This window comes from Chlamydotis macqueenii, chromosome 3, assembly GCF_036417535.1.
Source record: "Chlamydotis macqueenii isolate bChlMac1 chromosome 3, bChlMac1.mat, whole genome shotgun sequence".
NCBI classification, from domain to species: Eukaryota; Metazoa; Chordata; class Aves; order Otidiformes; family Otididae; genus Chlamydotis; species Chlamydotis macqueenii.
In genome coordinates, this window is record NC_141558.1 from 98,285,850 (window position 1) to 98,310,639 (window position 24,790).

The 24,790-nt window shown below is 44.8% G+C and overlaps 1 protein-coding gene across 1 annotated transcript in view; it reads left to right on the forward strand.

Moving 5' to 3' along the window:
- The window catches only part of URB2 (URB2 ribosome biogenesis homolog), an 83,296-nt gene extending 61,673 nt beyond the window's left edge, over positions 1-21,623 (forward strand). The window contains exon 11 of the transcript XR_015258157.1: positions 21,609-21,623. The gene's annotated coding sequence lies outside the window, so the exon portion shown is untranslated. The remainder of the gene's footprint in view (positions 1-21,608) is intronic.
- Positions 21,624-24,790: the final 3,167 nt, after the last annotated feature.

Sequence of the window (24,790 nt, forward strand, 5' to 3'; positions counted from 1 at the left end):
CTCTCCTAGAGGTAGGATGAAAAATAATTGCCTTAATATATGGCACCATACCCTTGGATGAGGTGTAACAAAGGCCTGCAGGAGAGCTGTAAGCCCTGGGCATAGAGGGAGGAAGGATAGTGCAGAATCACCTTCACCGAAAGCTTTCCAGAGCAGGTGAGAGGGTGTCGGGGATGGAGTGAAACACCTCGCAAGATACCTTGGATCTCCTTCTCAAGCCAGGCTATGGGACCGTGGAAGAGAGTTTGGGAGACTCTATAGTCCATTCCTCCTCCCCAAAGCACAGTTAACTACAAAGCATTAGTGTGTTTCTGGAAACAAGGTAACGGTGCTTAAAATAACCCTGCAAAACAAGAAGTAGTACTTTTCTTTTCTGGTGTACCACAGCAGAGCGCCAGGCTCTGCCTGTCCCTGGCAGAGTTGGCAGTGGCAGCCCTGTGCTGTGAAGAGGTCTGCTCTGTAGGTCTGGGCGTGGGTGTTGTGGGGTTATCTGCAATATATTTTACAACCATCAGGTGCTCTGTAGGTCACTGCTTTGTCCATATTAACCTGCCAGTGAGGAGTTACATCCAAAGAGCCGGTGGAGGAAGAATCATGCTGGAATGAAACTGCATCAAAGGTGAAGCTGTTTGCAGGGACAAAGGTGGGGACTTAGCCAGCTTCCCAGCTCCCCTTCCCACAAGGCTGCACACACCTAGGCTCTGAGATCAGAAAGAAGTTTTTCTTGGAAAAGAAGAGGATGCAAGTGACTCATCTGCCGCTGGAGACAATCCCCCTGTCCATCTGTAGCACCAGGGACATTTTTTTATGCAAGGAGAGCCCAGGTGGATTTTGTCAGAGAGGATGGTGAATGCAGAGGGCAAGAGATTATTTGCTGTGAGATTAAACTGGGGCTGGGGAACGGTTTCACAGTCCCTACAAACCCAGGTGCAACCAGACCTCTGATCTTGCGTGAAATCTGTTGCACTGGAGCAGCTGTGGCATGGGCACAGGGAGGCTCAGTGCGACGGCGTGAGCTCCTCTCCCTGTGCATAGGAGGGGAAGCTGGCCCCAGCCCTATGTCTCAGTTGTACCTTTTTCTTGTGATCTGAGTTTAAAAGAAAACTAGGCTTTGTCTGTCCTAAGGTACTGGGATGGATGTCACTCCAGAATCAAGTATTCACATAGGACTGGAGCTGCAGAGCTGCTCTGACTTTGGGTTTTTTTGAGCTCTGGAGGAGAAAGGATTCCTAAGGAAACTTAAGCATGAGTTTTGAGCTTGAAAAAAATGAGTTTCTCAATATCTCTCCACCTTGCTGGAGTTATTCCCATAAAATAATAATCGCTTTTGAAGCCAGTCCTACTTTTGTCCCATGCTTGAAAAGTTGCTCCCCCCGGCTCTGTGTACAGGCATCGACTGGCTCTTCTCCAAGTAATAATCGGTGAAGAAACGCCTGCTCGTGTACCTGCTGCAAAGTATTTACATTTTGCTCTCTTTGGCAATAAATTAGCTCTGCAGAGGAGGTCTGAGCAACAGTTGTTCTGAGCAGGGAGGGAGTCTGGATTCTGCAACAGCATTTAAACAGCCAGCCCTTATCATTATGAATATAAGAGAGCAGGGAGCTTGTTGATGCAAACTAACATCAAGTGAACTGTGGCTGCCAGCAGAGCAGCTTCCCATGTGAAAGCCCTGATTTCCTTCTTCTTGACAAGGCCATGACAAAGCCAAGTAAAGGACAGAGCCTGGGTTTTTTTTGGTTTTGTTTTTTCTTTTTTCCTCTAAACCAACTGTTAATGGAATAAGTAAATCTGCAGACCTGTCTTTCACATCTCACTCGCTTTATATGCAGTCTAATTAATTCTGTTGGGGAAAATAATTGGCTCAGATCAGGTCGATCCAACTGAAGTTCTAAATAACTTTGGCTGAGTGGTATTTATATTTCAGCAACTAGTCTTAGGCGAAGCACTCACACGCACAGAATACTAAGCCTGTGCTAACTTGGCCCAAAAATAGCGCTGTGGTCCATCAAGTGACATTAAGTCCCATCTATAAAAAGCCATACAGCTGCCTCTGAAATGCAGCTATCTTGGGAGAAGGGGAGGGCAGCAGATCAACCTGTGCTGGTGCTGAGCGGTGAGCAGCATGGACACACTACCCATCAGTGGGGGAGTGGAGTGAAATGCTTCTCAGCCCTGGGGAGGAGTGATAAGAATGACCCAGTGGGGACTGAGTGGGACATAGGAGCTGGTAAGGAAAGATTTCGAGGATGCACCCATGTCAGAAGGCAAGGAGCAGTCAGTGGTGGGGAGGGTCAAGGGTTTCAGACAGGGTTGGAAGATCTGGTGTGTGGGAGGAGACAGGGACAGAGGGGAACAGGACATCACAGGCACATAAAAGGCTGGTGTGGCTGTAAGCTGTGACTGCCCTCACCTGATGGACAGACCTGGTCAGACAGAATGGGCCTGAGTGCTGGCAGGGAGAGGTTCTGACAGCTGAACTGCCACGGTCAATAAGTGAAGTTCTCACCGTAATGTGGGGTGGGGTGTTCCTGTCTGTGTTTTTTTAAGACACAAGCACCTTAACTTAAGAAGCACACAGATGGAAGGCAGGTGTTACTGTGCTGAAGGTCAGAGCTACACTAAAAGTACCTTTAGTTTTCTTCATCCTACAGCTTCTCTGTGAACATTTGGGCCAGCACTTCTCTCCCCCTCCACACAACAAATTTTAGATCTGCAGCCAGATCCTCACTCTCCAACTCAGCCTTCATCTCCGCTTGCAACAGCATCAGCCCACTCTCTTGGATCCTAGAAAAGGAAATTCATCTTTCCATCTGGTCCTCTTCATCTCCTTGTTCAATAGGTAGCATTTGCCTGAGATAGCTCACCCCGTGCTGAATAACAACATGTTTTGTGCTGCACTGAGTGCCACAAAAGGCCTTCTTTCCATAAGTGAATTGTGTAAACTGGCTTTCCTACTGCAAACCTTCTCTACTAGCCTGTGTTGGCTGCTGGTCTCTCTGGGGGAAGCTTGAGTAAATGAACAAGTGTGAAGAACAGTGTCACAGCCTTCTGCACTTCCTTTCTCCCCAGTGCTAAAAATAACATCTCATTTGTAAATGAACTATCTCCTACTCTATTTTTATAGTGCTTTTGAGACGTGCTGGATTAACAAGTCCACATCCTGACTTCCTCTTCATCCACAGCTCCCGTCCAGCCTGGGCGGTAGTTGTGTTTGCTGTGTCAAATCACAGCATGCTGTCGGTGTATTTCCATCCTGCTCTGGAGGACCCACCCTTGCGGAGGAGAGCAGTTGAGTTTCTGATTTCTCTCCCGGGATTACCAACGTGAGGTGCACACTGGCAGTTTCCGATCGTTGTAATGAGGACACCAGTCTGCAAGAGCTACCAGCTCGTTCACAGGGGGTAATTGAAAGGTGCAGAGCACTCAAGCCAGTGTCACTGTCACACTCACTCCCCTGCTCCGTTTAAGGCCAAAAGCTGCCTGCTGACTGACAGGGTTTGCCAACGCTGTCACAATACTTGCTATCACTAGAGTCTTGTCTCCTTTCCCAGCCCTACAAAGGGAGCACACTGACATGAATGTTTCTTTCAACCAGCTCTCGTGTTGACCCTGCAGTTAAATCCCCACAGATGTCAAAGCCCTGAAATTAATTGGCAAAGAGAAATACTGGAGTGTGGGGGTGCTTAACACCCAGCCCATAAACTACACACTGTGCTGCCATCCTCCAGCTCTCCATAATGTACCTGAATGAGGTTGAGCTGTGAGCCAGCATGGAGAAAGGCTACTCAGGGCAGACAGCTGTTCCTTCTCATTGCTAATCTAAAGGAGCAAAAGGAATCATTGCAAAGCTACTCAAGGTACCAGACTATGACTGCGGCCATCACGGGTAGAGTGGAGCTAGTCTTAATGCTAATTTGTACACCCCTAGCAACTAAATCATGGCAGCTTAGAGCCCAGGATGCTGTGTAAAAATGTGCCTGGAACCATAGTACTTACTGCAGCCTGGACCACTGCTGTTTCATCCCAATCTATACCTGAGCCACTTTGTCGAAGCTATCCTGAGTGCATGTAAAGACACTGGTAGTTGGCCTGTCTTCGGCTAAGGTGGGGCCTCCAGCTCTGAGGAAGCACCAAGGGATTGCAGTCTGTCCAGCTGCATCCCAGCACCCATCAGGTCTTTCCCAGCACGGTGCTGAAGTCAGCAGATACCCTTAATGGGGCTCTCAGAGTCTTCCGTCAGCTCCCAGAACCCAAAAAGGATTCTGACTGTGCTAAATTCACTGCTAAGGAACAAATTGAATAAGAAACCTCTGGTGCTGACATAGGATGGATCCAAGCTGGTGAGACGGCACAGAAATCCTGCTGCCTGCCCCAGGATCTTCCTCATCATTCCACCACTCTGGACAGCTGGAGCAAAACTAGTCTGGGATCAGCTCACCACTCCCAGTTATGGTCCTAAAGCAGGGCCAGCTGGATGAAACCCTATGACCTGTGTTATGAACAAGATCAGGCACCTTCTCCCTTTAAATCTGTGAGTCCAGGAAAGTAACCCTGCATTAAATAATACTCCGCCTTAGGAAATTTCTGTGAGAGTTTTACCTATTTCTCGCTTTACCTTGAAGTATTTTCCCCCGTCTCTCCCTGCCCCAACTTAAAGATTTATTTGGTTTCCTCTCTCTCCAGGCTCAATCCAATTAAACAACAAAAAAAAAATGTGTTATTCATGTCAGTGTTCTGTGAACTTTACTCAGGAAAAGTGCTGAATATAACAAAGTAAAGAACAGGCTTTATGTGACTAGGTTTTTTTCTGAGATTTTTTTTTTCTTTCTTGCTAGGCAAAGCTCTTTTTTTCTCTTAAGTAAAGAAATGACTGAAACCCTACACTCCAATATATAGACGAGTCAAACTTCAATAAAATGACAAAAACATGAAATGCTATTTTATTGGTCACTGAATTCCTTTTCCACATTGGGAGAATTTCCATACGAGCAGTCAACAAAATAAGGCCTTGATCCTCTGAATGTAAGAGGATTTTAAAATGGCAAAATTAAGCTCTTGGAGTATAAGAATACTTAGACTTAGGATGGTCTCAAATTCATTTGATTCCCATTTCCATACGTGTTATGATACCATCTTTCATCTTGAACCTATGTACTTGCATACTAATTTTTCCCTGGGAACCTCTCCTACATTTATCATCCAAAACACATTGGGATCTCATGATCAGCTATTTCATATTTTTCATCGTTTCGCTTCATTATTCAGAGCGTGTCTCATGCCTTATTTACAATCTGTGATTCAAACTGTGCTGTGGAGGAAATGGACGACAATTTCCTGATTAACTTTCCTGTCTAACCTCTTGTGGTATCATCTAAGTGCTTCCCAAGTTTTCATGAATTTGTCTAGACAGCTTCTGTGTGACATCTACAGGGCTGCTGGAGGCAGGGGTGTCAGAAAAAGACCTGGGAAATGGTAACGGTAAGAACAAGCCTTTGCAAGGCAACATGGTAAAGAAAGAGAAATGAGACAGGTTATTCGCGGTGCTGTGAACAGAACGACAATGAGGAGCCTGAGGGAGGGTAAAAGCGTTTGTTGGCAAGCAAGGTCACTGGGTGCAGGTGTCCTATATGGGGTCTGCTGGCCGTGCCAGTGGCTTCACTGCACAGGGGCACCGAGCTCTCTGCCAAACAGCAAAGAGCGCCTGGCCACACTGGCACCCTTGGCTCCACACCATCTCAGTGAGTCTATCCATGTAGTCACGGATCACAGCCACACTGGGCCACCAACCTCTCCCCCTTCCTACTTTTTCTTTTCTGCTGGTGGGATGAGGAAGATAACTGCTGCTAGGACAAGATGTGAGGGACACGAGGAGCCGTCTGATGGGGCAGTTGTGCTGAAAGCCCCACAGGGAGGTTTCAACTAACATGAGGTGAGAACAACTGCAGCAAGATTACTAACAAGACATCAAATTCACCCCCAATCCATCACACACTGGCTTGCTGGCAGTCACAGCCCAGGCCAGGAGGCAAGGGCTGAGTCCAACAGAAAAAAAGTTGTGTTCTCAGGTGTGGAATCACCAGAATGAGGGGCTTCTCACTGGGACTAATCTCTGGGGTGAATATAAAGGGCAGGAGTCACTGACTAGTAATTTCCAATGTGCAACTAAAGGGCAAGTGGGGATTTTCCCCTTGCAGGAGAGCAAGTGCCTGGTCTCATGCACAGGTGTCTCTTCAGCTCTCCTGAAGTGTCCATCCCTTCCCCTTCCAAACCCAACTGCATTTTTTCTGATGTGTTTGCTGAAGGGTGCTTCCACTGTGAGGTACGAGTGTCGGTATGCCCATGTGCTCAAAAAAAGCAGGGATTTGCAGGGAGGTTTCTCAACGTTTACACTGCTCACACTGCTGGCAATTGTATTGCGTGCTTTGAAATCTCCAGGGTTTATAACTCTGGGTTTGCTGTTCCCCAATGAGACTCTTTCTCAATTAAAAGGCAATCACATTTTCTTAAGAGGAAAGGAAAACGGCTCTAAGAACTAATATTAACAGGGCCACACAGGTGGATTATGGATATAAATTGAATGTAATTCAATGTTCTGCACAGGAGGAAACTTTTTATGTGAATTTATGGATTAGGTGGTTTTGTTTGTGTACCGGGCTAGGGAGGTATATACAGATGTCTGTATTTTAGGTGTGGTGCAGGTAGTTAACTCTTTAAGTGATAACAGAATGTGATTATGTCTGCTTTTCTGGCCTTATTACTCTACTGCTATTCTGGACCTGGAGCCTGAAATATGTTAAAGATTGAACCTTAGCCAGCAAGCTGTCAAACAGCTGTATTCCAGCAAAACTTAGTGTCATGCCTGGATGATGGTCCCAAAGCTAAGCTCCATGCCATTGAAATAGCGTGGCAGAAAATAGCATATTGAACCACGCAAAGGTATGGATGAGTGAAGTCGTTAACAAAGTCACCTTATGGATAGGGGAGACAGTACAGAGGCTCTGTGCGATGCTGCCTGAGAGTCTTTAAGAGTAGGCTGTACAGTAATGACTGGTAATGTGGAGAGCAGCAACATATTAAAGAGGCCATTTATGGCAACCCCCCCCATAACTGAATTTCCAAGAGCAAAAGAACTTTTCTCTTTCTCTCATGCCACAGCTTGTTTGATCTGACACATTGGCAATGTCAGGAGGCTGACTGGGGAAAGACAGCCCTGTTGTTGGCACTGTCAGCAGTGGTCGCCTTTCGCCTCTTGCCCCAGGCACGGCTGCCTCCTGCCCCTGCCTCCTGCCAGGCTTGGGGCAGGCGTGAGATGAGCCCTCCTTGGAGGAAAGGCAAAGAAAGGCAAACTGCAAGTTTCCAGAGAGGACCTGGCACTATGAAGCTGTAAGTGAGGCTTTATCATCAAGCCGTAAACTGGCCCCCACAACATCGCTTGGCTGGCTAATATCACACTTAATAAATTGAAGGTGCACACAAAGATTTACTGACTTGAGCATCTCTGTCTTATTATGAATTCACAAAGTAGAGTGAGATAGGAGCCAAGTCTCCATGAGGCAAAGTAAATAAAATAAAATCTAATTTTCTCTCCATTCCTACAAGCTTTTGGGAGGACAAAAGGATCAAAAATGGGTATTTTTTTCCTATAGATTTCCAATCATACTTTTATTTTTTTTCTTCATATTACCTACACATACACAGTGCCTGTTTATTTCCGTAAAAAAAAGGAAAATAAATTGGGGGGACTCCAATTACTGAAACTTAATTAAAACAATTTAAAAATTACTTAAGCAATTATCTAACAAATTATCTTTTTGGTAACAGCTGTACACAGGCAATTTGTTAGTTAGTGAAGCCAATCCTGTTTCTTAATATAAACAGACTAATTAATCAATGGTTAACTCTTGTAATGACCAGCTCTGGCATTTAATTATTGCTGCTGTCATGAAGCATAATAGCTTATTTCCCAGGGTTATTATGCAAATTGCCAACAGTGACCACTCCATGTGAAGTTTAAAGCACTTTCCGTGGTTACCTCTCATTTCCACATTCTCATGACTTTTTGGAGCACATGCTTTTCCTGGTGTGCAAAGTCTCATGCAGCTTTACAGCTCACTAGCAAGTTTCTGGGAACACTGGAGCGGAACACCCCAGTTCTTCCAGGTTTTACTTGCCGGAGGGGAAAGGAGGAGGGAAAAAAATGTTTATTTCCCACAGTAGAAATCCGCTCTACGCACACCTTTCTGAATGGGGCTGTGAAAAAAAAAAAAAGGACCAAGATCTGCAACAGGCAGATGTTGGAAATATTTATTTAAGCATTTAACTCAGTTTGGCAGTGAGGTTCTGTGCACCCAGCGAAGCGAGGCAGGCCCTATGGATGAGAGCTGAGAGCTCTTCACAGCTCAGCAGGAGGCAGAAGTCCAAGTGGAGGCAGATAAGAAAAAAGCTCAATGTGAAACCAACAGGAGAAGGCAAGAAACCTCCTGGAGTCCTCAGAGCTCACAAACAGTGGATGAAGAGCTGCTTGTCGTTGGAAGAAAGGGAGAAAAAAAAAACCACAGAGATGACCTAGTCCTCACCTTAACCTTGGACTTTCAGAAGGCTTTGGGACAATATCTAAGATAGGAGTAGTACATTGAATAATAACACTTAAAAGGAGGCACGGGCATTCAGTAAGACAAAAATCTCTGAGGTGAGCACGCATGTCTGGAGCGTGTATCTGTGAACATGTCAAGTACACATGGGCAGGTAGGTGGATGCATGTGAGTGTACATAGAATCATAGACTCGTTTTTGAGGGAAGGGACCTTTCAAGGTCATCCAGTCCAACCCCCCTGCAGTCAGCAGGGACACCTTCAGATAGCTGTTCCTCAGAGCCCTGTCCAACCTGGCCTTGAACTTTTCCAGGGATGGGGCATCCACCACCTCTCTGGGCAACCTGCCCCAGTGTTTCACCACCATCATTTTAAAAAATATTTTCCTTATGTCTACTCTAAATCTACCTTCTTTTAGTTTAAAACCATTACACCTTGTCCTATCACAAAAGGCTCCAGTACAGCCAGCCTGTAAATCACCTCCCTGCCCACCCCTATGGAATTGCCCCCCAGTACTGAACCAGCGTAAACTCTGCGTGCACAGGGACCCCTGGGCTGCCCCTTTTGGTTCCTCACTGTTACTCGGCTCTGCACGCATTACAGAGTTAAAGATTTTTTAACTGATTTAATAAACCTCAAATGTCCAGCAACAGACGCCAAATTTGATCAGCTCTCTGGAGCTGACAATAAAGTGGTTCACATAAACGCAGTGGGAAGGAAAGCAGAGAGAGCAGAGGAGCTGTTAGAGAAGACGATAGTGTGAAGCAATTGCAAGCAGCAGTCAGTAGGGCAGTAAAAGCTGATAAAACCTTGATGTAGAAACCAGGCTAACCAAAGAACAGGTCTCGCATTCATATCTCCCGTCTCCTCGGCCTTCACCCAGCAGCTGGTGGGAATAGCTTGATTGTTTGTGTCGATAAACATCCCAAGTAAGCTGTACCTGAGCATCTCTGTCAGCCCACTGGAGTGCAACAAGCCCTCAAAAATCCCTAAAATGAAGCCATGAACTTCCACGAGTTTTCGAACCGCCAGTTCTCCCCAGCCTTGTGGTAGAGAAGAGGCTCAGGGCTGGCTTTGAAGGTCTGAATCAGCACGGGGGAAGGGAGGGGTGGCCTTTTTCCAGAGCCTGTTTCTGGCCTGTTAGACAACCCACGTTAACCTCACGAACGCAAAGTGAGAACAGGTAGGATGTGCTGTAATGGATCTAGACTGGACAGGAATATAAATATCTGCCTGCCATAATCACCCCTGCACGATTATTAGGGTGAAGGCACCCAGTCCTCCCTCCCCATCACACAACCCCCCGCACATCTGCAGCCTTCAGAGGTTAGCTCACATCTGAGGAAAAGTGAGACTGTTTTCTTAGAGGCCTCGCTACATGGGTTAGTCCCGGTCACGGCTAGGATTGAACCTGTTTTGAGAAATCTAGCACTGTTCCACCGCCGGCGAAGGCAGAACAGGCGGTTTTGAAGCTCTTTAAAACCTGACCATTATTCTTGGCAATAAAACAGTTTTTTAGTGGCTCAGCATCCAGAGCTGAGGTTAACCCAGCTTCCACTTAATTCAAACACCAAACCCAGAAGGAAACAGAAGAGCAGCTTTGCTGGCTGGGAACGCACTGCAGGGGCAGTTGTTTTTGTCCTGGCCGCTCAGACCGCAATAAAGCGACATACGGCCTGACAGCATGGGCATTTAGTAGCCAGCGCTGCAAGCATGCAGGGGCTGTAAACAGGCTGCACATGTGCCAGTAAGTGCTCTCCTTGCTGGGGAAGGGTGGAAGGCCAGACCTTTCGTCAGGGTCCACATCTGCTCTCACGCTGTCACCAGAGACTACAGGAGGGACATCGGTGGCTTTCTGTGGATGTAAAAGCAGCCTCCTTTTGCAAGGGCAGAGACAGGCTCCCGCAGCGATGGGTCAGACACCTGAATGTTGCATCTCCCCAACACCAGGAAGCAGCTGAGAAGTGTGGCACAGCCCATGTGCCACTGTCCCTGGGGAGCGGAGCAGGCAGCCTGCCTGCCTGTGAGGCAGGACAGCAGGAGATGTGCTCGATGGGTGAGCTGGGCACTGCCCTCTGTGTCAATTTCTCAGTTATCTCAAACGTTTGATGACTCAGAAGTTTGTTTTGATGGGTGGGGAGAAGGGAAATTATTGCATTATTTTTGTTTGCATACCGTGATGTTATCTCCAGGAGCACAGATGCTTTTACAGCTCTTGATACTGACAGAGCAGAGATTAATCTGGCCCAAAGCATCACATTTTTACTGAGCATCAGGGGGTACCACCGCCCCCCCCCTCCAGGTGCTGGCAGGACCGAGTGGTTTTGTAACTGATGTGCACATCTCCCATTAGGAAGCTCATAGAAGTAGGGCAGCCATATATTTCCTCCAATCTGGTGTGGAATCGGAGGCATGGAACAAGTGTAATTTCCACGCCAGGCTGGAGATGTAATAGGAAAGCCATCTAACAGATGAAAACGAAGTGGCCCCTGACACAGGCAGCTACTCCCTCCTGCCTGTCGCGGCCTTCCCTGCTGCTCCTTGACGTCTCTGCGTAATATAAACTGTGCTCATTTCACAAGCTCACTGCAGGCCAAACGGCTGTTAATTGCACTCGACTGTGCTTCTGTAATCATCTGCAGGCTTTCAGCTCCTCCGTGGGGTATCTCCACACTGCCGCTGGAATACAGCGCTGAAGTACGTGTTGCAATACCCAGGCTGCTTGTAATCCAGGGTGGGCTGCAAAATCTGATGCTGCGGAAGCACAGGCTTCACTGTGGGCTGTCAAAGCTTGGTGGTGGTCTGGGTACCTCCCTGTGCTTTCATGACTGACCACCACCGGCTCTGTTTTGTCTGCGTGCATTACGGTCACACCTCCTGGCAGTGGGGTGTGAGACAGCACGAGCTTGGAGGGGGGCCCTCTTTCTGATTCGCAATGATGGCCCAGGTTTCTAGTAGGCCCCTTGGAGTCTGGCTCATTGCAGCGGGTCCCGGATGCAGGGTGAGCCCTGCCGATGGAGGTGTGGGCAGCTGTGCGTGCTGGATGGGGAAGCAGGTGGGTAACAAGCACAGGTTGCCAAAGCTTGGCAGCAAAAGCCTTGTTCAATAAGTGTGTTGTGTGTTACATGTTCCTAAAGAGCAGCCACTTCTTTGCTTTTGCTGTGCCTTCCCTTCGTGGTCCGGTGCTTGGTCTGTGGTCCTGGAGGAGCCCTCTTCTTTCTACAGTGGACCACTCTCAGATGTCCCTTATCACCACAAGGGATGTCCTTCCATGGCCTAAAATCATTTAAATGAGTTTCATTAGTAAAAGAGGATCTGCTTTGAAAGAGATTTTTTTCTTTAAGAGATGTTCCTCTTTGTGGTCATCCTATCTTAATACTCTGGTCTTGTTTTTGTAATATTTAACTGCAACCCAAGTGAGTTGCCCCTGCTCTTGTTTTGTCTCCCAGTGTGCTGTACTTCCTCCCATGGATATCGGCCTGCATTAAGTGAAAGCAGTCTTTTTTTTTAATATCCACTGTCTTGAGTATTTGCTGTTGCTAATTACATTAGCCCCTAGAAGGACCTCACTGTACTACCTACTGTATAAGCAAGTGGCTAGGGAATTTGTTCATTTTCAAAATAAAAATGCATCCTTAGACCTAGACCTGTATGACCGATGATCAAAATAATGTTGTGACTATGGCTTGATTAGACCTTAGCATTTAAAATAAACGAATCTGCTTTAGTGATGCTTACAGTTTTTCTGCCTGCTCCTCAGTAGCCATGACATAGTGGAGCTTGATTAAAGGAACATGGATTTCAAAATCGTGTTCGTACACATGTTCACTCAAACTGAATTTGAAATGTTTAAATATGCCTGTCTGCTTTGCCTTCATGCTAATCAGTCACAGAGGTGAATTGGCACATTACCCGTTAGCGAGCCAATTAGGCAGCAGAGCTCACAAAATCTGAGTAAAATATTGGGCAAGATAGCTGTCTATCACATTTGAAAAATAGATTTGAAGAGTTAATGGTCTGTTCCTGGATATGTTATGAGCAAAAAATTGGCCTAAATGTATAGGATCAATTATTCACTGTGAAAAATTCTCCCAATTTTTCTCATTCAAAACACGAGAAAGTTAAATATGTGTCATTATCCCCACTTCTCTAGATTCATGGATCTTAAGGCCAAGCGAGTAATTAAGATCATCTAAGTTGACCTCTAGCCTAATACAGGCTGAAAACTCTTTTCTGATTATTTCTGCATGGAGACCATAATTTCTGCTTGAGCAACGGCACATCTTTAAAAAAAAAAGACAGCTAATTATTATTTGAAAACATCATGTGTTACAGAATCCAGTACATTCCTTTAAGCTGTTTGGATAATTACCCTTGTTGCCAACATTTTTGTCTTGTTTCTAATCTGAAGTTGTCCTGCTTCAGCTTTCAGCCACGGGACCTTATTATGCCTTTACACCACCAGATGACAGATCCATCTGCCATCAGAAATCCCTTTTCTAGTTGTTTTTGTAAGTCAGGATCAAGTCACCTTTTATCTTCTCTTGAATAAACTAGAAACATTAGGTTTTGTTAGTCTATTACTCTACAGCCAGGTTGTCCCACCTCGGATTATTCTTGCAGCTTCCATCTGAACCTTTTCTGGTTTTCACTTTTATGAAGCAGACACAAAATTTCCTTAGAGTTGCCAAAACCCATAGCCGACAATTTCCTGCCTAGGGACTGCCTCCAGCCTCACATAGCTCTGAATTTGGTATTAACTCAGCCAGAAGGGTGCATTGGGCACAGAGCTGAAACTTGCCACTTGCTGGAGCGTAGTGATGGAGGCTTGAGTGTCTCTATTATATCTGAAGAAGCTAAAGTTCAAGTCAGTAACATAGAAAGAATTTGTAGTTTAAAAGCCCAGTTTCATGAAGCTGAAAATCTTTAAAATCCAAATCTCCCCGGAGAAAGAATTTAAAATGCGAGACATCACAGTCATACGCGCAGTTTTGTTTCCTTGCACCTCGAAAAGGGTGAAGGAAAAGTAGAAAGGTTCAGAGCAGTGATCAAGAAGAGTGATCACAGATATGGTGAAAATAATTTCATTCAAGGAGCAATTAAATAGACTCGACTTTGTCAGCTTGGAAAGGAGTTGATTGAGGAGGGAAGGCAACAGCATACAACTGAAAATGATGCAGAAAAGGTGAATGGCAATGACTGAGTGCAGTGATGACGAGGCACTGAATGAAAAGACAGAGTGAACAAAAAGCTCAGCGAAGAGATGCTTCTTTATCTGTCCTCTAATCAAACTGGGATGTTTCCTGTCATCTGGGCTGTGTGGCTGCTAGAAGTCCATATGGATTCCAAAAGCAACCGGGCAAAGGAAAGAAAGAAAGATCCAGCAAGCCCCATGGGATGCAAAGGCACCTGCCTCTGGCTCAGCCCGCTCTGGGGTCTGCTCAAGGGCTGGGGGGGCACGGAGGTGGTGCTGGCTGTGTTTGTGCTGCTCAGTTGTTTGTACTCCAGGCAAGCTGGCCACTGCTGGAGGGTCACTGGATGGGCCTTTGATTGCGCCCCGTCCAGCTGTTCTCATAGTTTTAAAATGGAAAGTGTAATTGGGAACTTCATACATTTGGTTATTGCATGCCCCAAAGCCACACAGCTGCCCAAATAAGAGAAAAAAAAGTTATGCTGGTAAAAAGAACCAGGCTGGCTTGAAGTAGGCAAATGTAGCTGAATACAAATGCATGCACATACAGAGGAAAAAGAGATAATAACAAATATAAATTAGAAGGGTGGAAAAGCAGAAAATGTCTTAGCGAAGTGACAGGACACAAGGAAAAAACCTAAGGCAAGAGAGTGAATGGCAGTGAAACAAAGATTTTAGTATGTCTCTTAATACAAAAAAATCCTAACAATAGTACTGCTCTGTAAAAACATGTTTTTAATGTAGAAATGGCAAATAGTTTCAATATATCTTCTTGTTCCAAGCGTTTTTTTTTGAAAAGTCTGCGTGAGAATTAACCGAGGGCGAAGATGAAATCTGTTCCCTTCCAACAGTAACTTGGCAGTGCGCAAAGCAAGAGCTAATAAGCTGGCTGTTTTTAACCAGTAGGTCTGGCTGCAGCAAGAGCTTTAAAGAGCTGGATGAGATGTGTGGGCTACAAAAGTTGGTAAATCACGGGAACGCTAGAAAGACTTGCTTGCCTGGAGAAACAGAAGATACAGATATTGGTAATTATAGGCATATCAGCCTGTCATAGACAGTGAGCCTGAGCAAAATGATGTGATTTTATTAACAAGAAGGCAAAAAAAGAATTCTACTTAACAGTAATCAGTTTAGGCTTAAGGGAAACAAATTGGTCAATAGCAGCATGGTACCAAGTGTATTTGCTTAGTGGCAGAGGTGTTTGGGGTAATGTATTCATATTTCTTTAAGGTATTTGTTATGGAAATTATATTTTTTTTAATTGAGAATTATTCAAAATAACATGTCATATTAAATTGGATTAAAAATACGTTGTCTAGCTGGGCCCAAAATCTGCTGTTAAGTATAGGACCGTCTTCCCTAGGCAACTGCTGGCTTTCTTGATCTGTGCTGTTTAACTCTTGGCTGTATGAATGGCCTAAAAACAAATCTACAAACACTGCCAAAGGCTGGGGAGTGAGGATAACGAGGAAGACATGCCACTGAGCTGAATTACTTCTTCAAATGGGAGCCTGCAAAGACTGTGTGCTTCACTACAGCCAAAAGTGAAGTTGTACTTGGAGGGAAAAGACAAGCAGGCTGCACTTACAGGAAGGGGGATGCTGCCTTGGGTATCAGTAACCCCAGAAAGGATTTGACTGAAGCCTACATAGGTACACCAAGAATAGAAATCTGATCCTAGAGGGCTCCTCGTTCTATGTGCTTAATGAGATCCAACAGTTTGGAGCTGAAGCTACAAAGCTCCACTTTGAGTTAAGATTAATTCTTTTTAACACCTGGAGTTCCCAGCCATCCAACTGCTTCTCAAGGTTTCTAGCAGAGTCTTTGTCACCGTAAATCTTTTGTTTGAGAGAGCATATAAAGTTCTTTTATACAGGAGGTCAAACCAAAACCTCAATTTTCACCTTTTTCAGCAAATGGACTTCTAAACATTTCTATATGCCTACTTCTCTTTTTGTGCTCTTTTGCAGACCTTCTAGAAGTAGCTCATGGACACCTTAGGAGACCAAATTGACCCACTGATCCTTTCTGCATACCTAACTAACACATTTTCAGTCTGTGAAATGGGCACAATATTACTGTGATAGTTTCACTGGCTGTATACAGATTATTCCTCCACCTCTTTGATATTTCCTTGTGTCCCCCACATAACTGTACTGTTGCATGGGATGCTCAGCTGTGTGTCCAGGCTGATCACCCCCAGCCTTTTTAGTATCCTGCAGTCCAGCTTTTAACAGTCACTATGTTCTTTGTTCCTACAGATGTGATCTGGCCTCTACGTTATGAACTGCTCAGACTGGTATGTATAAATGAGTTGTCTCCCTCAATACTCCATACTCCCTTGTTTTTATACTCAGGTAAAAATATTGTCATTCATGACTTTTGTAATTTATTTCAGATAAAAGTATTAAATGCAGCTAGCTTGCAGACTGATAGTAAGCAGAGATCTTTATTGTCCAGCCGAATTCCTGACCATCTAGGAAGACTCTTTGACTTCAATAGGAGCTGGATCAAGATTTGATTAAGTTGTGTTAGGATTAGGAATACAATTTTGCTTTTCCTGCTTGGACGGCTAGATGACACTTCTGTCTTAGTTATTTCTATAATAGTAATAAGGGACAAAGCCAGGATTCAATTCAGACAAAGAATGAAAGGCAGAAGAAGTGGTCTTCACTGGTGGAGGATTGTTTCTTTCTGCAGAAGCACACAAAGTGCCTGTTTGTGGTGTGCACGTTTGCCAAGATGAGAAGTTATAGACAATATTGATTTGGGCTCCCAGCTCTTTGGAAACAGGCACTGGGTGGAGGCCAAGAAGGCTGAAGTCTAAATGCAAAGTCAGTCGGCCTCAATAGGCTGTTCTTTGAGAGAGGGGTCTCTTCTTTTCAGTGTTTGCACCTGTGCGTGTCCTGTGCGTGCGTGTACGGCCCTAACAGGAGGCAGCATTGTCCAGAGACCACAGCAGGGAAGTCAAGGGAAGGATGCTCCACGCTAGTCCATGGTTTCAAGCTGGGATGGCAGGCAGTCCGTGTGAACTCTTCCCATGCCTAAATTTAAGCACTGTGAAATGGGGATAACATGACGCATGATATGCTCAAGGTGATTGGAGGGCTCTAGATGGAAGCTGAAAAGTAAACGAGTACTAAGTTTCATTATGAAATGTCATAAATCTTTTTTTTTTTCCTGAGTTTTGATGTATATTAGCTTTTCTTATTGCTTCATGACTGTGTAACCGGGAACTGAGATGTTCTTTCTTCAATCATGAGATGACTTAATCCAAATTGATTTGATTTTTATTTTTTCAGGTAAGCCCTACAAGATTCCACAATAATTGCTCGGCGGTGGCTTCACACAGGTAAGAAAAAATACAGCTTTGCGAGCCCTTCTGGGCAGAGTGCTTGGACTAGGTGTGGAAGGTGAAGTCTCCACAATTACACAGGGTTTTTTTGCCATTTGAAATGTTTCTGCCATGTTTTCTTCCTGCTGGAGGGAGTTTGATGAAATATCTGGCGTTTCTCTATCACAAAACTGGTTGGAAAATGTGAATTTGCATTCTATTTTCCTCTTTTATAAGCAATATCATTTATATAATAACATTTACAAAGCTTATGACTCTCTCTGTTTTTTATGGCCTGTAAGTGTGGAAAATGTGTGCCAAGGAAGGGCAAAAGCACTCCCAGAAATCAATATAATACAAATGGCCCCGCACAGCCAGCCTGCAAGAAAAATGTGATGGCTGACAAATTCTTTGCTCCCTGCAGTACTCTGGGTTCTTGGCTAACCTCAAACGTGCATCAGTTAAAGCTCCACGTGGACAGCAGGATTTTGCTCGCATCGGCATTGTCTGACCTCTCAACTTCTGCTGAATATGTGTGTCGCCTCCTGATTGCTCTCTCTGTAAAATAATCCTCCTTAAATTATTTAGATACATATTCCGCCTTCCCCTCGGCTGGTGTTCTAATTCTGGCGAGTGAAATGACCTCAATTAGAAATTCTTGCTTAAATATCCAACATCACTGGGAAAGTTGCAGTTTGTCTTGTCCTTTCTTGCTTTCCTCAAGCCCAATTTTGTATGTTTTTGCTTGTCTGCAACTCATTAGCTCCTGTCATTACCTTCCCTTAAAACAAAACTTACTAGAAGATAATTATTCAGTTTGCAAAAAGGAATTTTAAAATGCCATAATTAAGGTTATGGTTTTCCCTTTTATATCCTTGGGGGGATACTATGTTCTCTCATAATCATACAAAACCAGGCCCCATATACACATATGTGCATGTTTTATATCAACATAATTTTAAAAATTTCCTTAGAAATATTTCCAGTTTACAGCAGCAAAAGTGAGACCAGTATTATGGCTATTCATTTGTAAGTCAGAGCCCTTTATTGTTGCTCAGCTTACCGTAGTAATCAAGACGTACAGTGTTGTATGTTCTTTAACCACTCTGTTTTAGTATCATTTCCAAATATGTTTTGCACATTATTCTTATGTTAAAATCAGTAATAACGTGGCTCCAGAAGTAGTTGTTTTCTCACAGATAGAGATAGGACTTCAGCTTTACCAATTCTTGCAAAGAAAATTGAATTTCACCCCAGCATCCACTTACGTCCAAATTTTTTTGTTTCTTCGAAACTACCTGGCACTTACTCTGAAATGTAATTCTGTGGGCCACCAAAAATTTTAGAACACTTTTACTTTTTAATTCATCCATAGTAAACTTCTGGTGTTTCCTCTTTCCTTCTATATTACCCCTGAGAAAATCAGGACTGATGGGACTGAACTCTGACCTTCAAGTGAGCCAAGGCCGTCTCTGCCAGGATAGGCTTTTCGAGGTCACCCCTGGCTATGGCATCCGTGTGACGTGAAGTTTATTTATTGAGCATCCAGCTCAATTTTTACCTCATCTTTCTGAAAGCAAGTTATTTTGTGGAGAAAACGCACATCTTTCTGACATGGTTTGCCTTTCAAAAAACTCTCCTGACTCATGATTAATAAATAATTCTCTCAGAATGTACACTGTTTGATCTGTCCAACTGTTTGATCTCTAATCTCCAATATTAACTATGGTTTAACTCATACTTGTCTGTATCCTACACGAGAGGCTCTTTTGCATTCTTTCATTAATCCTAGTAATTTGTGGTTCATGCTCATTAGTACCTACTCATGTCCTCTGCAGGTTTATTGTTAATATATTTTCTTAACTAATTCAGAGGCAAGGAAAACGTTTAGTTCCTTTGTCACTTTGCTCACAATAGAGCTCTATTTATTGCCCCATTATTTTTCTATTGTTTTCATTCCTCTACTGTATTTATGGCATTTCCTTTTTTTTAAAATATTTATACGCTTTCTTCTTGGTTGCTTTTTTTCCCCGTTTGCTCTTCATGTTCTAATGTTACTAATGTTTCTTCCCATAAACTCCTAAGATTGCTGTACTGTTTTTTTTTTTTCCGTACCCACAGTTAGACCATAATTTCTTTACTGGAATACTGTAAATATGGCCAAATTCCACCCTGACAGTATTTGTTGGGTTTGGCAGATGAAAATCAAACAAGCCACATCCGGCATCAGTTTCATAGGCGGATGGATTACAAAATTAATCTTATATTTACTTCAAATATTTGCTGATGTCAAAAGATACTTTTCTTCTTTCTCCTCCCTTTCCCCCCTCTTTTCTCCTATCAATTTTTTCTGCCATATGTTGCCTTGTGCTGCACCCTGGACAGTGTCATGGTGCGGCATCACTGACGTCTGATTCCAGCTGCCTTCTTGCACCTAACACCGAACACACCTCCGGTGCTCGTGGTGAAGGTTGCTGGATGAGCATGGAGGGCTGCTGCCTTCCCCTTGAGCCACCGGACAGAAGGAAGAAAAAGAGAGAGGGTTAGGCACAGAGCTGTTTGGCTCTGCAAAAGGCAAGCAACACATTTTCTGCTTCTGGAAGATGTTTATGCTACAGCTTTTTTTTTTTTTTTTTTTTTTTTCTGCATCATCTGGCGTCTCAATGAAAATCTTACAAATGTACAATTTAATGGGAAAAGGAGGTTGGTTAAGGAAAGTGGTTGTGGTAAAGTTGAGTAAAATGAAAAGAAGTACTTGAGGAAAAAGAAGAGCTCCATTTCAAATGCAGTCAAATAAATATGTGTACGAATTTGCTGTATTTTGCAAAACAATGGCTCTGTTTTTCCATAATTTCTAGCAAGTATGCAGGAAGAGTACTAATAGGAGAAGAGATTTATCGTGGAAAACTATAGTCTATGGCCAAAGTAATGGTAGGCTGTCTCACTGACAACAACCTTAGGAAAACATCTGAGATTATATGAGCCCAGCTGCCTGCAGCCTGTTGAATATAACTATCAGAGAGGTACCTGGTGTGGTTTTTTATCTGTGTAAATTTATTATGCAGCTAAGTGTAGAGATGGCCTGGCAGCTGGGTACACAAGTATCCAGTACCTTGCTGTCCCCACTGCTGGTTACTATGGCTTGTAAGACTGAAATCTGCTCACTGGCAACAGCATTGTCAGTCAGTTTTGACCGCCTGTGTGAGAGCCGGAGAGACAAACTAAACCAGGCTCGTTACACCTTCTGCCAGTTTTGGTGTATTTATCATTTTATCATCTTGATTAGTGACAGCGCTTTGAGGATCTCGCTGTGGACTAGAGCCCTGCTGTGCTACGTGCTGTGCAAGGGCAAAACAAATATACAGTCCTTGCTGTGAATTCTTTACTTTTTCAAGATAAAAACCCATCCAGAGAGCAGAATGAGATAAAGGAACAATAGTCATCAGAGCTACGGTGAAGCTTCAGGGTTACAGGCTAGGGATGTGGGTTTCTGCAGCAGTAGTCTTACAAAAGAATGAGGTCAGGATTGCTTTAGTCAAGCCAAAGCCAGAGAAATGGAAACACCGACAGAGGGATGATGAACAGGGTAAGATTCTTGCTTGGTGATTGCATCATATTCTGTAAAATAAATTATACAGAAAAAAAAAAGAGGGTGGAACCAAGGGCAAAGCCTTGAAGCTCCAAAAGCTGAAGGACACAGAAGACGTCTCAGTTGAAGAGACGAGAAAGAAACATGCGGGGGAGACGAAAACACTGTGGTTGCCTGCACTGAGAATGATGGACAGGCCAAGATAAAGGAGGAGGAGAAGGGTGGAGTCCTGCAATGTGATTTAGAATGGATCGTTAAGGACTTGCCTCTAAATCCCTTGCCAACCCCTGTCCCTAGTGATACCTGAACACCAAAAAGATATAATTTCCGTGTCCTCAGTTCCCATGGGTGAAGCAAAAAAGACTATTCTATTCACAGACAGGAAGAATAAGCAAACGTCCACAGAGAAAGCAGCATCCCCAACTGAGAGCTGTGACTGTGCAGGAAAGAGGAAAAGGAGGGATGAGAAGCAGGTTATTCCCAGCTGCCCAGGGCAGGAAGGAGGGAGCCATGGGAAGCTCTCCCAGAGGCTGAGCAGTGGCAGTAGTTGAAAGAGGAAGTGGTGGGAATCCAGGCATGATGCTGAGGTCACCAAAAGCACGTGGAAGAAGAATCATGAGGAAAACAATTGAGATGCCAATAACATCATTGGCAAGGAACTGCTGAAATCCACCAAGAGATCAAGAACATCAGGACAAGGGGGGAGAGGAAACGGCAAAACAAAAAAATAAAAAAGCACGATCATGCCAACACATCCCTGCGCATGTGTGGATATCAGCCCCTGGTTCCTGTGCTGGATCCAACAACAGTACTTTGCTGTCTTCTCCAAGGAGGCTGGGCAGAGCAGACTCTGGATAAAGACACTGGCCAGGATAGAAGCCACGGGGCTGGTGTCCAGCTAAAGGCTTGGTTCTGCTGTGATCTTCTCCCTCCACTAATCATCTGCCTCGGCCTGAAAGCACACCTGAAACGGGCCATTTTCTAGCCATTGTGCTCTTTAAAGCTCATCTGACATCTTCCACCGATTGCTAGTGACGCAGGCCTAGTGGCATTTATATCCAGTTCTGTTTCTTTTCTCTGTTTCTTCACATTTGGATTTACACCGCTGCTTTGTGGTGGGTGAGATGGGGAGAGCCTTTACATAATATATGGCAGAGGATGTTTATTTAAAAAAAAGAGGGAGAAAACGGAGAAGTGAATGATTTGGTACAGCAACTCAATAAGCCAAAACATATTTTACAAAAAAACATCGGCAGTTGTGTAGTATAATATCACACACTGAGCGAAATTCTTGGCGATGTATAAGTTAGTGCAGTACCCTGACAGAGAAAAAGATTAATGAAATCTTCCTTCTCTGCTCACAGAAAAAAATAGTTCTCACAGACTCCCTTAAATTTCTTGTCATTGCCAAACTCCCATTTTCCTTCTCCGTGAACTCAGAAGCCGGAGATAAAAAGGCATAGAGAAATTTTGCCAGCCTCCAGCTTTATATTTTCTGGCATCGACATTTAATTATCTCTGCAGGCATGTGGCAGGCAAGTCTGTTGCCATACATTTTTTAATATACAGAGGATGAAATGTCATGTGGTGATGAAAAGGTGGTACCTGAGGTGGGGTGAGGACGTTCGTTGGCTTTTAATATTATTGTCTATGTATCAGCAAAAATGTGTAGGGCACTTTACCTATGAAATAAGAAAATTTAGCTCGTGGTGGAAGCTAAGTATCTCAAGCCCCAGCTCTGCATCGATTTACACATGCACTCAACTTAACCTGCGTGTGCTGCTGGAGGAGACTGGGAAATGGCTGGCCTTGATCCAGTAAGCCCAACGTGGATGTGTAAAGCCAATTAAGATGCCCTTGGATGACGTGCCAGGGCCACAGCTGGTGGCCTGGAGGGGCCCAGGGTCCCCAGGCACTGCTTCACTTGCCCGCAGCTTGCCCGTGTCTTGGGAATGGGAGGGCACTTCAGGCAGCAGCAGAAAGGACCTGGTCCCCGGGTGGCTTTTGGAGTCTCGCTGAGTGGTGTTGAACTCCTGTTGAGGTCAGAGGTTTTAGATGCACACCTGTGCTCAGGGTGCCTGGGCCAGGCGATGGCTGGGGGGACTGAGCTGGCCAAGAGGGTGAGGCTTTTCTCTGTCACTGCTTTCCCTTCCAGGCCGCATTGTCATGACTTTCTCTGCGTGAAATGTGCCTCTTGTGAGGTTTGGTGCATCTACCCAGGAGGCTGATGAATGAGTCTGTGGCTACCACAAAGCAGCATCTGTAGTTATTAGGAGTGTCACACAGAGACAAATAAGTGTGCTTTGGCAAACATAACCTAAAAGGGAATTTTAAATACTTTAAATTTTTTTTATTTTTGGGTTTTGATTTAAAAAAAAAAATTCTGCTTTATTTGAATGGCCTTCTCCTGGTATACCTGTAGTCTTTTATTTTTCTTTTTTCTCTCTCTTTGGAGGAAAAAAATGTGAAAGAGAAGATGTAAAAATGTAAAATGATGTATTTTTCCCTCATGGAACAAACCAGAGCTGGACGTTTTTAACCAATTCCCCTAACTCACATGTCTTTCTACAATAAGCAAAGAGTGTAAAAACACTTAACAGGCTCTTGCCTAGACAAATATAAAGCAGTGAGCCCAAACTTTCCAGCTGGATGGGTCATGCTGTTAGTCTGGTGTCAGGATGGGCTGGATGCCAGGACAATTTCTCTTCTATCTGACCGGATCTGCTGCCCATGCACCATACGGTCTGTCGCTGTTAAGTCCCAACCCCTTGTCAACGTATTGCACAAGCACAGGTCATTTGCAGTGCGTGCAAACGCATGTGCAAACAGAGCGCAACTCCCAACCCCAGCAGTTTGTGAGACCATATTAGGTGAACATCTGTCAGGAGGGCCGTAGTTTTGGCATATAATAAGGCTTGATGGGCTTGATGGCTCACAGGGTCCCTTCAACCGTGTGGTTGTGCATGCTATCCATGATGTTCTTGCCATTCCTGGGGACCCCCAAGGAGGTGACCATCACCAGGACAATAAATGCTTCCTGGTCCCCACTACCTTCTGTTCTCACTTTCTGAGAAGTGCCTTCAGAGCAGGCAGGTAGCAGGGTACTGTCTCCTGTAGATGCCCTGACAACTGCTGGGACAACTCCACCTTGGTTATTCCCAGGAGCAGGCTGTGGACCAGGTAAGTAGTCCTGGTGGCCTGTATTTGGCCTACATAAGAGCTGTGAGTTTGTTACTCCAGATGAGGATGCCTCAGGACCTCTCCAGGAGACACGCTTAGATGCAAGTAAAAGCAATGCAGAATAATAAGGGGGGAGAAGACCCACAACAGTGAGACATTTGGGGGACAACACTTTGCTGGTGGACATTGGGGTTTTCTTGCCATTCCCCTAAGGACTAAGCTGAATGAGTAGGTAGTGAAGAAGCTGCTCTAGAGGCAAGAGGAGACTGGATAGATGGCACCAAGATGGAGTGGGCAACAGCAGCCCAGTGTGCTTCTGGAAAAGCAGCAAGGGAAAGGGTTAAGGAGGAACGAGGCAGAGGTACACAGAAAGGCAGAGCCAAAGGGAACCACAAGGACCGTTGGGATGCGATAGAGGAAAGAAAGGTGGTGCATAAGGCCCAGGCCTGGAGAGGACAAGGAAAGGTTAAAAAGCCAGGAAAGGAAGTTATCCATTATACTGGCTTATGTGTGTGATGGCTTGGGGAAGGATTATGGTTACTCTGGGGATGAGGGTGAGGTGACTGTAGCAGCCTAGCAAGTGTGTGGCCCAGTACAAAATTGCAAGCTGTGTCTGGCTTTTAATCATGCTGAGAAACATCTGGCTAGGATTAGCGTGCCCACAGACAGAGCATCTCCTTTAGCCACCGCTTCAGCACGGGAGAGCCAGTGGGCTGGCAGTGGCTGGCACATGGGGAGAGGCAGGGATAGTGACTGAAACAAGTAACTTGAAGAGGGGTCCTCCCTCAGGACCTCCAGGCAGCACTTTGGAGGACCTCCCTGCTCTGCATGGACGACAGGGGCAGGCCAAGGAGACTCGCCTCCTGTCTCCAGCACCTCAGCATCCTCCACCAGCAATGTGGTTCT